Source organism: Panthera uncia (assembly GCF_023721935.1).
Source record: "Panthera uncia isolate 11264 chromosome B3 unlocalized genomic scaffold, Puncia_PCG_1.0 HiC_scaffold_1, whole genome shotgun sequence".
NCBI lineage: Eukaryota > Metazoa > Chordata > Mammalia > Carnivora > Felidae > Panthera > Panthera uncia.
The window spans coordinates 48,430,076-48,442,849 of record NW_026057582.1 but is presented as its reverse complement, the minus strand read 5'-3'; positions in this window follow the sequence as shown (position 1 = coordinate 48,442,849).

Here is a 12,774-nt window from a genome sequence, read left to right as displayed (position 1 = left end):
TAGTTAGCCTGAAAAGCCTGAAATATTTACTATCTGGCCCTTATTAAAAAAGTTGGTTGACCCCAAGTCTAAACCCCAGTTTTTAAAATATTACCAAAATATATAGGAAATCCAGCAATCCAAAGTAAAAGACCATGGTTAATGAATGAATGAGTCTTATCAAAACTTTAAGGAACAGCACACACAATTTACCACACTTGAACATTTAGTGATCCTTGAGACTTGTGATTGAGTAGTCTAACCTGGAGGTTTTTTTCTCTGAAATTTAAATGTGTGGAATCAGTAGTTTTTCAAGTTCAATTTTAACATTCTTTAAGATCTTGTGAATCATTTCATTAAAATTGTTTCCCTTATTTTTATGGTAGTTGTGCTGGTTTTTGGATATAAGTTAAATGTGTTTCCCTGTTGAAGGGCCCTTTCCTCCAGATAACCTAGATTAGTTTGGAATAGGTTCAGATAACATCATAGAACGGACTTTTATTCAGTTGGTATTACTGTAATCAAGTCCTGAGTCCAGTATTTTATATTATGAAACTTTGTAAGAGGAAGTGTTTTGTTGACTTGGAGACTAACATGTCACAGGATATTTGGTTTCTTCTGGTGTTAATTCCTCCAAGTGATATAAAGTAGGAAATTCACACATGAATTATTTCTTGCCTAGAGAGTTGTTCTATACTGCTTACGTAGTAGAATGTAAGAATCTGTAACTGTCTTAAAAGAGAAACTAAACAATAATTTAACAGGAGTTATGGGAGTAAATTTTATGGAGGACATTTACAAATGGGCTTTAAAAAATAAAAGCACTTGTAGTTCATAGAAAGATCTATGTGAAACTGGATATTCATGACCATAAAAACTCTTTCCCATTATAACTAAATAGACTGTCCTGAGAAGGTCATAGCATTATGAGAGGGGGGAAAACCATTAAAGGAGTTATAGAAGCAGGGATTTAGATCTTTGATGTTTGTTCTAATTTGGCAAACTAAAGTGCTTTTTCTCTATATCTTTATTTCTAAGTCAGTTTTGTAAATAAGTCCTAGGTTGGAGCTAGGCCTAAAGATACCAAATTGGGAAACATTCTAAAAATATTAAGAGTTAGCATCTTTTGAATGTTTGCCACGTGCCAGACATTGTTCTAAGCATTTCATGCATATTCTATTCATCCTCACCAAAACTTGGGAGAAAAGGCTCCCATTTTATAGTTGAGAAAACTGAGGCTTAGGAAGGTATATGTTAATAAGTGGCAGAGCCAGACTTTGGACTCCAGCAGTCTGTGCTATACTATGAGTATGGCTGAGGTGAACCAGTGGTTAACGATGTGCTTAATATTTTGTGTGTGTGTGTTGCTTATGAAAAGGTTACTTTGAGTAATATAATTTCATGTTTGTCCATCACCCAGTTTTGAGTCTGTATATAATTTGAGCCTTCTGTGTAATGGAGAATGTAGTATTGGACTCTGAGAATTATTTTTTTCTGTAAAAATCACATGTGACTACTTGGTAGATTGCAAATTTTACAGATCATCATGAAAAAATAGAAGTTAGTTTTCGCCAAGTTGATTATTTGCATGCTTGTTTATACAGAGCCTCCTTTTGATTTAAGAAAAAGGTTTTAGAAAATTTAGAGTGTACGATTTACATTGTGTTTCTACCTAATAAATTCACGACTACAGACATTTAGGTGTTGTTTAATAAGTGAATTTCTTGCTTTTTAGATCCTATTGTAGCTCACTTTTTGTATGTGAGATTTACTTAAAGAACATTATATCCTCCTATCAGCAAGAACCTGGAGCCCAAGTTTACCTAGAGTGCTTTAATAATGTACTTTGGTGTTTAAGCCAGGACTTAAGAGTAAAATCTGATAATTTTGCTAAAATGCAAGATGCCATACTGAAAAATCCTGTTTTGTCAGTAATTTCTATTTGAGGTAGAAATTTAAGGCTAGGGAAGACATACGCTCGAAATGTTCAGTCAGTTATCAAGTGCTCTATCAAATACTAGACAGTGCAAAGAAGTATTATATTGTGGGCTGGAATGGGCTAGGGAAGGCCAGTGGGAACTGAGTTGGACCCACAAAGAGGAATTATAGCATTATTGATTGTATGCTCACCGTGTGCTAGGCACTGTTCAAAGGGCATTATTTGCACTATCTCACTTAAAATGTGTAAGTAAAAGTGCATTGGTGGTATATCATATAGTATTTAGGAGATGGAGAATAGACTTGTCTGGCTAGGGTTGCCAGATTTAGCAATTAAAAATACAGAGTGCCTTGGGTGAAGGAGAGTGGGAGGCACAGGCTTCCAGTTTTGGAGCGACTAGGTCATGGGGATAAAAGGTGCAATATAGGGAACACAGTCAGTGGTATTATAATAGCACTGCATGGTGACAGATGGTAGCTACGGTTGTGGTGAGCATAACATAGCATATAGAGTAGTAAAATCACTATGTTGTACACCTGAAACTAATAGAACATTGTGTTCAACTCCAATAAAAAAAGTAAAAGGTGCCCAGTGAAAGTTCAATTTCACGATCTTTAGTACAAGTATATTCCATGCAATATCCTAAAATTATATATAAAATATTATTGTTTATCTGAAATTGAAATTTCACTGGGTGGCTTATATGTTATCTGCAATCCTTTGTTTGACTTGAGTGGTAGAGGAGGAGATATGGTTCAAAATAGAAGTTGAAAACGCGGTTTTTAGAAGGCCTCAAGAGCTAGAGCAAGTAGTTTGGACATTTTTGTGTGTGTGATGTGAGCCACTAAAGTTTTAAAATATTCCCATAGTAGGAGAGACTCACAATGTTTAGGACTATTAAATCTAGTAGCTTTGTGTAGAATCCTCAATCAGGGTCATGAATAGAAACTGGAAGAAACAAATCCTTTCAAGAGACTTAATTCAAGAGAAAATGCAGACAAAGTATAGGATACAGAAGATGAGAAACAAGTGAGATGAAATAAAATGGTAGACATACATTACTTGTGGAGGGAGAAATAATTAATGATTTTGATCCTTAATTTCTATGCAAAAGATAATGATGACATAAAATGTTATTGATAGAAAGAAACCAAGATATAGAGCACCTTTGAACAGAGACACTTTAATAATTGGGTAAAATGCTTCATTTGCAATCTTGATATTAAGTCTGTTAGGCATACTCTGTTTTGTAATTATTCTGTCTTAGAGCATTTTTGTACAATATAAATATAATGCAAGCTGCCAATGTAATTTAAAATGCTTTAGCATCACACTCTAAAAAGTAAAAAGAGGGACGCCTGTTTGGCTCAGTCGGTTAAATGTCTGTCTCTTGAGTTTGGTGCAAGTCATGATCTCACAATTCACATGGGATCTAGCCCTACATTGGGCTCTGTGCTGAAAACATGGACCCTGCTTGGGATTCTCTCTCCCTTTCTGCCCCTCCAGCTCATGCTCACTCTCTTTCTCAAGATAAATAAATAAACATTTAATAAAATTTAAAAAGGTAAATATAAACAGGTAATATATTTTTTAATGTTTTATTTAGGGGCACCTGGGTGGCTCAGTCAGTTGAGTGTCAGACTTGGGCACAGGTCATGATCTCCCAGCTTGTGACTTGGAGCCTCGCGTCAGGCTCTGTGCTGACAGCTCGGAGCCTGGAGCCTGCTTCAGAGTCTTTGTCTCCCTCTCTCTCTGCCCCTAACCCACTCGTGTTCTGTCTCTGTCTCTCTCAAAAATAAATAAACATTAAAAAAAATGTTTTATTTAACCCAACATATCAAATATATTATTTCAATGTCACTAGTATAAAATAATAAGATACATTCCTTATTTCATGCAAAATCTTCAAGATGTAAGTGTATATTTTATACTCGAAGCACATCTAATTTCAGACTAGCCGCATTCCAGAGCTCAATAGTTATATATGGCAGGTGGCCATCATATTGAACAGTTCATTCTTAGAGGGTGGTTATTTCTAATACCATGCCTACAGTTTCAGAAACTGTACTAGAGAGTACCAGTTAAGATCACTGCAATATGATGAACCTTCTAGGCCAGGGATTCCCAAAATATGGTCTATGAGCCAAATCTGGCCCACTGCCTGTTTTTGTAAATAAAGTTTTATTGGAACATAACCATGGTCATTTATTTGTGTATTGTCCAAGTCTGCTCTTTCACACAACACAAGACCATACGGCCCACAAAGCACAAAACATTTACTCTCTGGCCCTTTATAGAAATTTGCCAATACCTTTCTAGATCCCAAACTAAAGTTTCAGGGATAAAACACATACTATAACATTTAAATGAGTTTTCAGAAATAGTATTGAAATAGTTAAAAGGTAATGTGTATATATATTTATCCATTTATTCACCAAGAATGTATTTACTATGTTCTAGGCACTGCAGTAGGCCCAATAAACAGGAATAAATAAATGTCATTAATCTTTAAGAAGGTCATGGTTTCGTTGAAAATAGGGATGCATCCATAGATAATTACAAAGATGTCCTATAACACATGGTGCATTGAGTGTACACCAGTGAGACACCTTTCTCTGGCTAGGGAATGGGAGGTAGAGGAATGGAAAGCTGCAGAAGAGGTCTGTCTGAGGTGAATTTTAAAGGATGAATAAGAATTATTCAGAGAGGAGGTGATGACATTTTAGTCAGCAGAACAGTTATATGCAAAAGTCAGGTGTTAGCATAGCACCATCACGAATTGACAGCTTCTTATGCCTGGAGCATAGGATGGACTTGTATTAGATGATGATGGAAAAATGGTCAGGGGCTGGATTATGAAGTGCCTTCGTTTTTTATAGGAATTTTGGATTTTATAATTTGGGTCCTGAGAAAACCTTGCGGGATTTTTAAGCACAAAATCGCATGAGACTTACATTTTAAGGTGCTTACCAACTACTGTAAAGGATGAATAAAGGTCCTAGGCAGGAAACCTATTGTCGACTAGTTGAGAGAGATTTCCCTAGTTGAAGCAATGGGTATAGGGGTGAAGAGGAGAGAACATATTTGAGAAATATTTGAATTACATTTTGCAAAGTATATTCTGTAGAACACTGATCACCAAAGATAATCCTTTGGAAAAAGGCTTCCAAACTCTTTGGGAAATGCTTCATATTATATCTGCATTTGAGAGTCACAAGTCACGTTAGCAGTATATTGAAGGGTCTTAGAAGTCTTGCTTTAACCCAGCATTTCCCAAGCTCATTTGATCACAGAACCCTAATAATTTTTTTAAAAAACTATGCTGTGGAACAAAGATTCATTCCAAGAACTATAGTTTAGGAAACCCTATTTTAGGCAGAATCACCAAGTTTTGGCCAATTGAATGAAAGGGAACAAGGGAAAAAGTCTACATGAGTGACTGTTAATGAAAATTAACATTTATAAAGACAAAAATTAGAGGGAAAAGAGCAAGTTTAAAAGCAGGAGGCCCAGTTTTGTCAGCAAGTTTTGGGTGCCTATGGCATGGACATCTACATGGAGATATGCAGTAGAGAGGTCAGGAGACATCTAGTCTACAGATAGAGGTTTACGTGGTAGCTTGTAAATGGGTTCTTGAAACCACAGATGGTAGTGAGATTTCCTGGGAGAAGAATGAAGAGCAGAGGATATGGAAGACTTCCCGGAGGAACGCTGATGTTTAAGGGGTGGGTGGAAGAAGAGGGTATTAACAAAGAAGACCCAGAAGAAATGGGAGAGAATATCAATGACTTCATATCCTACAGGGAGATCAAGAAGGTTGAAGTTCAAAATGAATTCTTTAGAACTGACATTAGAAAGCCATCAGGACCTTCCTTAGGGATATTTGAATGAAGCGGCCAGAAACTAGTTTGCAATGAAAGAGACAGGAGGCAGTAGAGAAGCTGCTAACAGAAGGGTTCCAAAAAAGCTGGGGATTAAGGGTTGATAATAGATGTTAAGGATGTGATAGTCAGCGGGAGATAGGTGCAAAAGTTTATATAAATAAATAAATTAATAAATAATTAAATGTTTTACACGTTAATATACACTTTAGTATACACTTAAATATAGAAGGGTCATTTAATTTTCAAGACATTATTTCAGGTAAGCGTTGTACGTATTGATTGTGGAGGGTGGAATACGAAATGAGGAATATGTGCTCCCTACCACCAGTTTCCTAGAGGTAAGGAAAAATTGGAAAAAGAAGCCATTTGAAAAATGTTAATCTCAATTCCTTTAAGCTGCTCTTTTTCCATAGGTAGGGTTCTCCTCCTGAAAATGCCCACAACGAACATGCCCAAGTAATTCTAGTCCCACGGCAACTACGGTTGTAGATGGTGCCATCCCTGTCTCTCAAATGTAGAAAGTAAGCCATGGTGGCCGTGGCCTGTCCAAGAACTCATAGAAGTTAGTGATATAACTGAAACTCAAAATTCCTTTGTATTATTACTCATATAGTCATGGAGCGAAATTTAAAAGATTTTCTTTTTTTTTAAATGTATATTTATTTTTGAAAGAGCATGAACTGGGGTGGGGCAGAGAGAGGGGGACAGAGGATCTGAAGCGGGCTCTGTGCTGACAGCAGAGAGCCTGATGCGGGGTTTGAACCCATGAACTGCAAGATCATGACCTGAGCCGAGGTTGGATGCTCAGCCGATGGAGCCACCTAGGCGCTCCAAGAATTTCTAATATGTAAGCATCATGCTGATTAACTTAATCCCTATTTAGGTAAAATATAGAGTTTCCAATTTACTATGAAACTTCTCTTAAGATTTGCAAACCGAAGTTTAATACTTTCTGTCACCATCAGTTTTGAATTTTAGGATATTTTCTTCCATGATTTAGGGTTAGAGGGAAAAAATCTATAGGATGACAAAATGGAGTATAGAATTAAATAATGGTACACATTATTAAATAATTTATGTGTGCCTGCCAGTGTGCGACTGGCTTTAAATGTAATATTCACAACAGACTAGCAAAATAGGTGGTATTCTCTTCTATTTTACAGATAGGAAACTTAAAGCACAAATGTAAGTAATTTTTTTTCTTTCTTCTTTTTTTGTTTATTTATTTTTGAGAGAGACAGACCATGAGCGGGGGAGGGGCAGAGAGAGAGGGAGACACAGAAGCTGAAGCAGGTTCCAGGGTCTGAGCTGTCACCACAGAGCCTGATGCAGGGCTCCAACCCATGAATCGTGAGATCATGACCTGAGCCAAAGTTGGACGCTTAACCGAGTCACCCAGGCACCCCAGTAATTTCTTTATGATACCACAGCCATTCCATGGGAGAGCCTGTATTCAAACCCAAGTCTTGTTGAATCCAAAGCAATAGCCTTTAGGAAAGGAGGATTCTAACAAACTGTAATAAATTATAATTTTTTAACACTGAATTCAGTAAGTCATGGTGGCTGTGATCCAATAATCTGTCATCAGTCCAGTTTATCAGGAATACTTGTGTCTGATCCTGGAGACAAAGCAATATTTTGGAGGGACCGAGGCTTATTTGAATGTATGAAGAAGGTGCTTCTGTCCAATGAGTGAGAGAGTTGACAATTAAAAAAATTTTTTTTTAATGTTTTTATTTTATTTTTGAGAGAGAGAGAGACAGCGTGTGAGTGGGGGAGGGGTAGAGAGAGAGGGAGACAGAATCTGAAGCAGGCTCCGAGCTGTCAGCACAGAGCCTGATGCGGGGCTTGAACTCACAGACTGCGAGATCATGACCTGAGCCGAAGGGACGCCCAACCGACTGCACCACCCAGGCACCCTGAGAATTGGCAATTTTAAATAACTCCTAAACATTCTTCCTTACTAGATGCTAGAACCTGAGGGCATGGCTGATAAGAAAGGCATTGGGAATGGGGTGGGGCACAGATGGTGAGGAGGAAGAGGCCTTCCTCTCTCCTATCCTATGTTAGAAGAGGTGACATCAGGTTAATTTGAACTGTATCTCTCTATGTCCTTAACTAGGGGATGGTTTTCAAGTTACTTTTTTTCAACAGCAGCATCAGGACACGTGACTTCTGAACCCCTTATAGTTGCCTGGATCTTGCTTTTACTTGGGGAGGAGGAGCCAAATGTATTCTGTTTCTGTTGTGCATTTGGCCAGGAATTACGGGCTTGTACAGACATGCCTTTGATGTATTTGTGTTTAATTATTTTAATTTGTCTCTGTCAATCTGGACTTTGTATTAGGTAAATTCATGAATTTATTCGCAAAGAACTCAACATTTGAGGTATATAAATATTTAAAGAATACACGGAAAAACAAGGTGAAGCACAGACTTACTTTCAAAGGTTTGTGTCGGGTAGCAGGGAAATACACATTTTAATGAAATCATCTTTGTAGCAGTGACAAGTTAACTGTTCATTTTTAAGAGGTGGAAGAAAAACCCCTGGATGTTTTCAGTAACTTTCAGAAAATCCATGTAGCATGTGTAAGTTTGATCCACTGTTAATTGGATTATATGATAGCACTGCAACATCAAAAGTGTATAAAAGCTTATAGAAAGACAGTTTGTTTAAAAGATTATGATGTGGTAGTACAGGAAAGCTAGCTTTATAGTATCAGCGGTTTATCCCCCCCACCCCGCCCTCGTACAGAATTAAAATTTGAAGGGGGAGAGGAAGGCAAGGCTGTGTTAAAGCCAGGAGGTTGAATCATCTAAGGAAATGAGTCAGTGGCTATGAACCATAACTTTCCTTTTTCTGAGGCTTTGACTTTGAGGGCTTAACGTTGAATTATTTTAAAAAATCTCCTTGCTTGCTATCAGTAAATTGAAAACAATTTTTTTTTTTTTTTTTTTAGGAATTTAAAGATAATTAGTATTTGGGATTCATGTTTTTCTTTCAACAAATATTTAGCAGAAACACAGGGATATTAAAACAAGTAGTTATGTTTTAAAAAGCAGTAGTTACATACTTCAGACTAAGTAAATATGTAGTGATTTGGTAATAAGGGATTATGTCAGTATCTTTGTATATATATTTGGCTCTAGGTAACCAATAGTGATTCTTTTTTTTTTTTTTTTAAGGGTTATTTATTTATTTTGAGAGAGACAGAGACAGCGCAAGTTGTGGGTAGAGAAAGAGGGAGAGAGAGAGAATCCCAAGCAGGCTCCACACTGTCAGCACAGAGTCCGACATGGGGCTCAAACAAACTGTGAGATTATGACCTGAGCTGAAACCAGAGCCAGTTGCTTAACTGACTGAACCACCCGGCTGTCCCCCAGTAGTGATTACAATCAGCTTTTAAAACAAGATTTTTGAGGTTAATAACTGGTAACTCATTTATGGATTTAAGAGGAAAAACCTGGGGTGCTGGTAGCTATTGACAATCATATTTCTATTCAATACACTTGAGTTTTTTCCTAAGCCATGAACTGTTTCTTAGGAACACTGAGGCCGTGGGAACCTTGAGCCCGTAGAAACCTTGAGCCCGTAACTGAAATGAACACATTGCATTATGGCTTATTTTTTTAAGCTTTAAAGATCTGAGCTGTAATCATCAGGTTTGAGAGTAAAGACAGGTAGGTATCTCAGAGTGAACACTAGTGCTATTAAATGAAAAGTTTCAGCTTTTTGTGGTTGCTTATCTTTATGAGTTAAACTTTTTATATGATTGGATTGCATTTCTTATTCTTTTCAATTCATGACTAATACTTAAGATAGTGAATGCATTTCACATAAGAATCTAGTATTTAGAAAACTATTTGAGGAAACTTCTTTTAATATTTTATTTTAATCAATCAATCAGTTAATTAACTTTTGAGAGAGGGAGGTACAAGTGAGCGAGGGGCAGAGAGAGAGAGGGAGAGAGAGAGAATACCATACAGGCTCCACGCTGTCATTGTGGAGCCAGAAGCAGGGCTCGAACCCACCCGATGCAGGGGTCAAACTAAATGAACGGTGACCCGAGTGGAAGTAGGATGCTTAACCAACTGAGCCACCCAGGCACCCTACTTGAGGAATCTTAAGTCCTATTTTTGTCATCTACATAAACGTGAAATATAGAACAAAACATTAAATTTTTATTCCTTTTTTCCCGCAATTAATGTAATAATATGCTAGAGGAGTCTTGGAGAAAATATTTAAATAAATGTTAATAGGTACTCTTCTTTTATTATTTGTTGGATATGTCATTGAATGGAGATTTTAGACTAGCATGAAAAAACTAAATTACATCCTGGGCCTAATCTTCCTAATTAGTAAGGTTGGCAGGGCTATTTTTTCTGTATACTTAGACATGTTCATTTTTCTCCATTCATAACTTTGGTGATATCTAGACTTTTCTTTTCTTTACTTTTTCTTTCTGCATATCCCATCCTAATAAAACCTAAATCTGTTGCCTACTGGTACGCCTAATAATTTTTGCCTTGCTGAGCCTCAAATCAGTGAGTTAGGAAACTGTGTGACTTTTGGATTCTGAATTACAATATTAGTAACACTAGAGGACTTAGGATCTGGAAACATCCTGTGTATGATGTTGTGAATGCCATTCATAGCACGGAGGGAAGACTGACAGTAGAGGAGATCCCTCTTTCCTCAAAGTGTCATATAAGACATTTTCTATCTTTTCACAGGTATTTTAGTTCCCTGCCTGACAGTGTTGATTTGGGGAAAGAGCACAGGGCTTTGAGTAAGATAGACTTAGGTTTGCATCCTAGCCCTGCTACTCAATAGCTAAGTGACATTGGAAAATTTATCTCTTCATCTATCTTTTCTAAAAATGGGAATGGTAATGTTCACCCTGTAGGGTTTTATCACTAAAAGTTGTAACTTAGGAGAAAGTCTCTAGCATAATACCTGGCATGGTAAGCACTCAATAGAAGTTAGTTCTAGTCTCCTTTTCCTGCTCTAGTTTAATAATTTAAAAAATTTAAAGTGGAAGTAAAATCCAAAATTTATGCTAGTATCATTGAAATATTTAAAGATGAAATTATATGACTTGGATTTGCATTCAATTAATCCGGGAGTAGGATTACACATGAAAATCTATACAATTGTTTGAGTTGAGTGAATATGTACATGGGCATTCATTGTATGTTTGAAAGTATCCATAATAAAAAGGTTTTTTTAAATGTTTATTTTGAGAGAGAGAGTGCAAGCAGGGGAGGGGCAGAGAGAGCAGGAGGCAGAATCCAGAGCAGGCTCCAGACTCTGAGCTCTCAGCAAAGCCTCACGCAGGCCTTGAACTCATGAACCGTGAGATCATGCCCTGAGCCGAAGTCAGATGCTTAACCGACTGAGCCACTCAGGAGTCCCCATAATAAAAAGTTTTAAAACTTATACTGTATGTAAAAAAATATTTAGTGAACAAAGACTTTCTCAAGGTGATGAGGAACGATCTATTTGTTGGTTGTATCTTTTACAAAAATGTTTATTTTTTTGAGAAAGAGGGAGAGAGAAAGGTGCAGAGAGAGAGGGAGAGAAAGTATCCCAAGCAGGCTCCACAATGTCAGTGCAGAGCCTGACGCTGGGCTTGATCTCATGAACCTTGAGATCATGACCTGAAAGCCTCAAGAGTTGTACACTTAACGGACTGAGTCACCCAGGCGCCCCTAATTGTGCCTTTTTAAAGATGATGATTGAGAACAGGCATTATTGATTTATGAATGGTGGTAGTTTTTCCCCCTCAACTACACAAAATGAATAGTTCTTTGACTAAGAAGAAAAAATGTCAAGTGGGAAGCCTGAAAAAAATCCTGAAGAAGTCAGTTTAAATGCTTTTGTCTAATTATCTGAGTCACTCCTCAGGGTGGAGGTGCTGTGGCATGGCTCACAGCCAACATAATTTTCAGCTGAAAAAAGAGAGCAGTTAGGCCAAGAAACACAGTAACCAAAATGACTACTATGATACGGGAACCAGCTTTATGTACTGACATTTTCTTTGTTATCTTAGGATAATAATGAAGAGCTACTGGCGTTTCTTCTTCTGAACCATATTAATTTTCTAAGAATGACTGTATACTGAGTTACAAACATTCGAATAAATTCCAGAGAGCAAACAAATGTGGACTACTTACTCATAGGGATATGACTGTTCTATACAGCATTGAAATATAGAAGGAACAAAAGACTTTCTTGTGTTTAATGATTGATTAAAGGCACATTGCTTACTGCAGAAATCTAAAGGTCTACTTTTTTAAAAATGCCTGCAAATTTTGTTGGAAGAATTCTAGAGACCAATGTATTTGATAACCATTCCTGGAAAATAGAATTGCCATTGACATATCTAAACAATTGGATTCATAATATAGTATATAATTAATGAACTTAATATTTCAATCAGACTTGATGTTCTTGATCATTAATTACTTATTTTTAAAGAAGAAAATTAGAAGTGTCAATTTAGAGAGAACAGGAACTTTCACTTTCCTGACCTCCATTTATAGAGTAATCGTTTCTTTAAAAAAAATTTTTTTAATGTTTATTCATTTTTGAGAGACAGAATACAAGTGGGGGAGGGGCAGAGAGAGAGGGAGACACAGAATCTGAAGCAGGCTCCAGGTTCTGAGCTGTCAGCACAGAGCCCGATGCAGGGCTCGAACCCACAGACCATGAGATCATGACCTGAGCTGAAGTCAGCCGCTCAACTGAGCCACCCAGGCACCCCAAGACTAATTGTTTATTTCTTAAAGCTTTCCGCAAGGGTGTCGGTATCCATACCATAACCCGGTGTAGTAAATTAATATTTAGGTAACTTTTCATTAAAGTCTCAATTCAGAAATTGTAATCATTCAACAATGACACTCACCTGCAGAATATTACTATGAAAGAGGTATGGGCACCCAAAATGCCTGTAGGCACCCAAGAGGTTG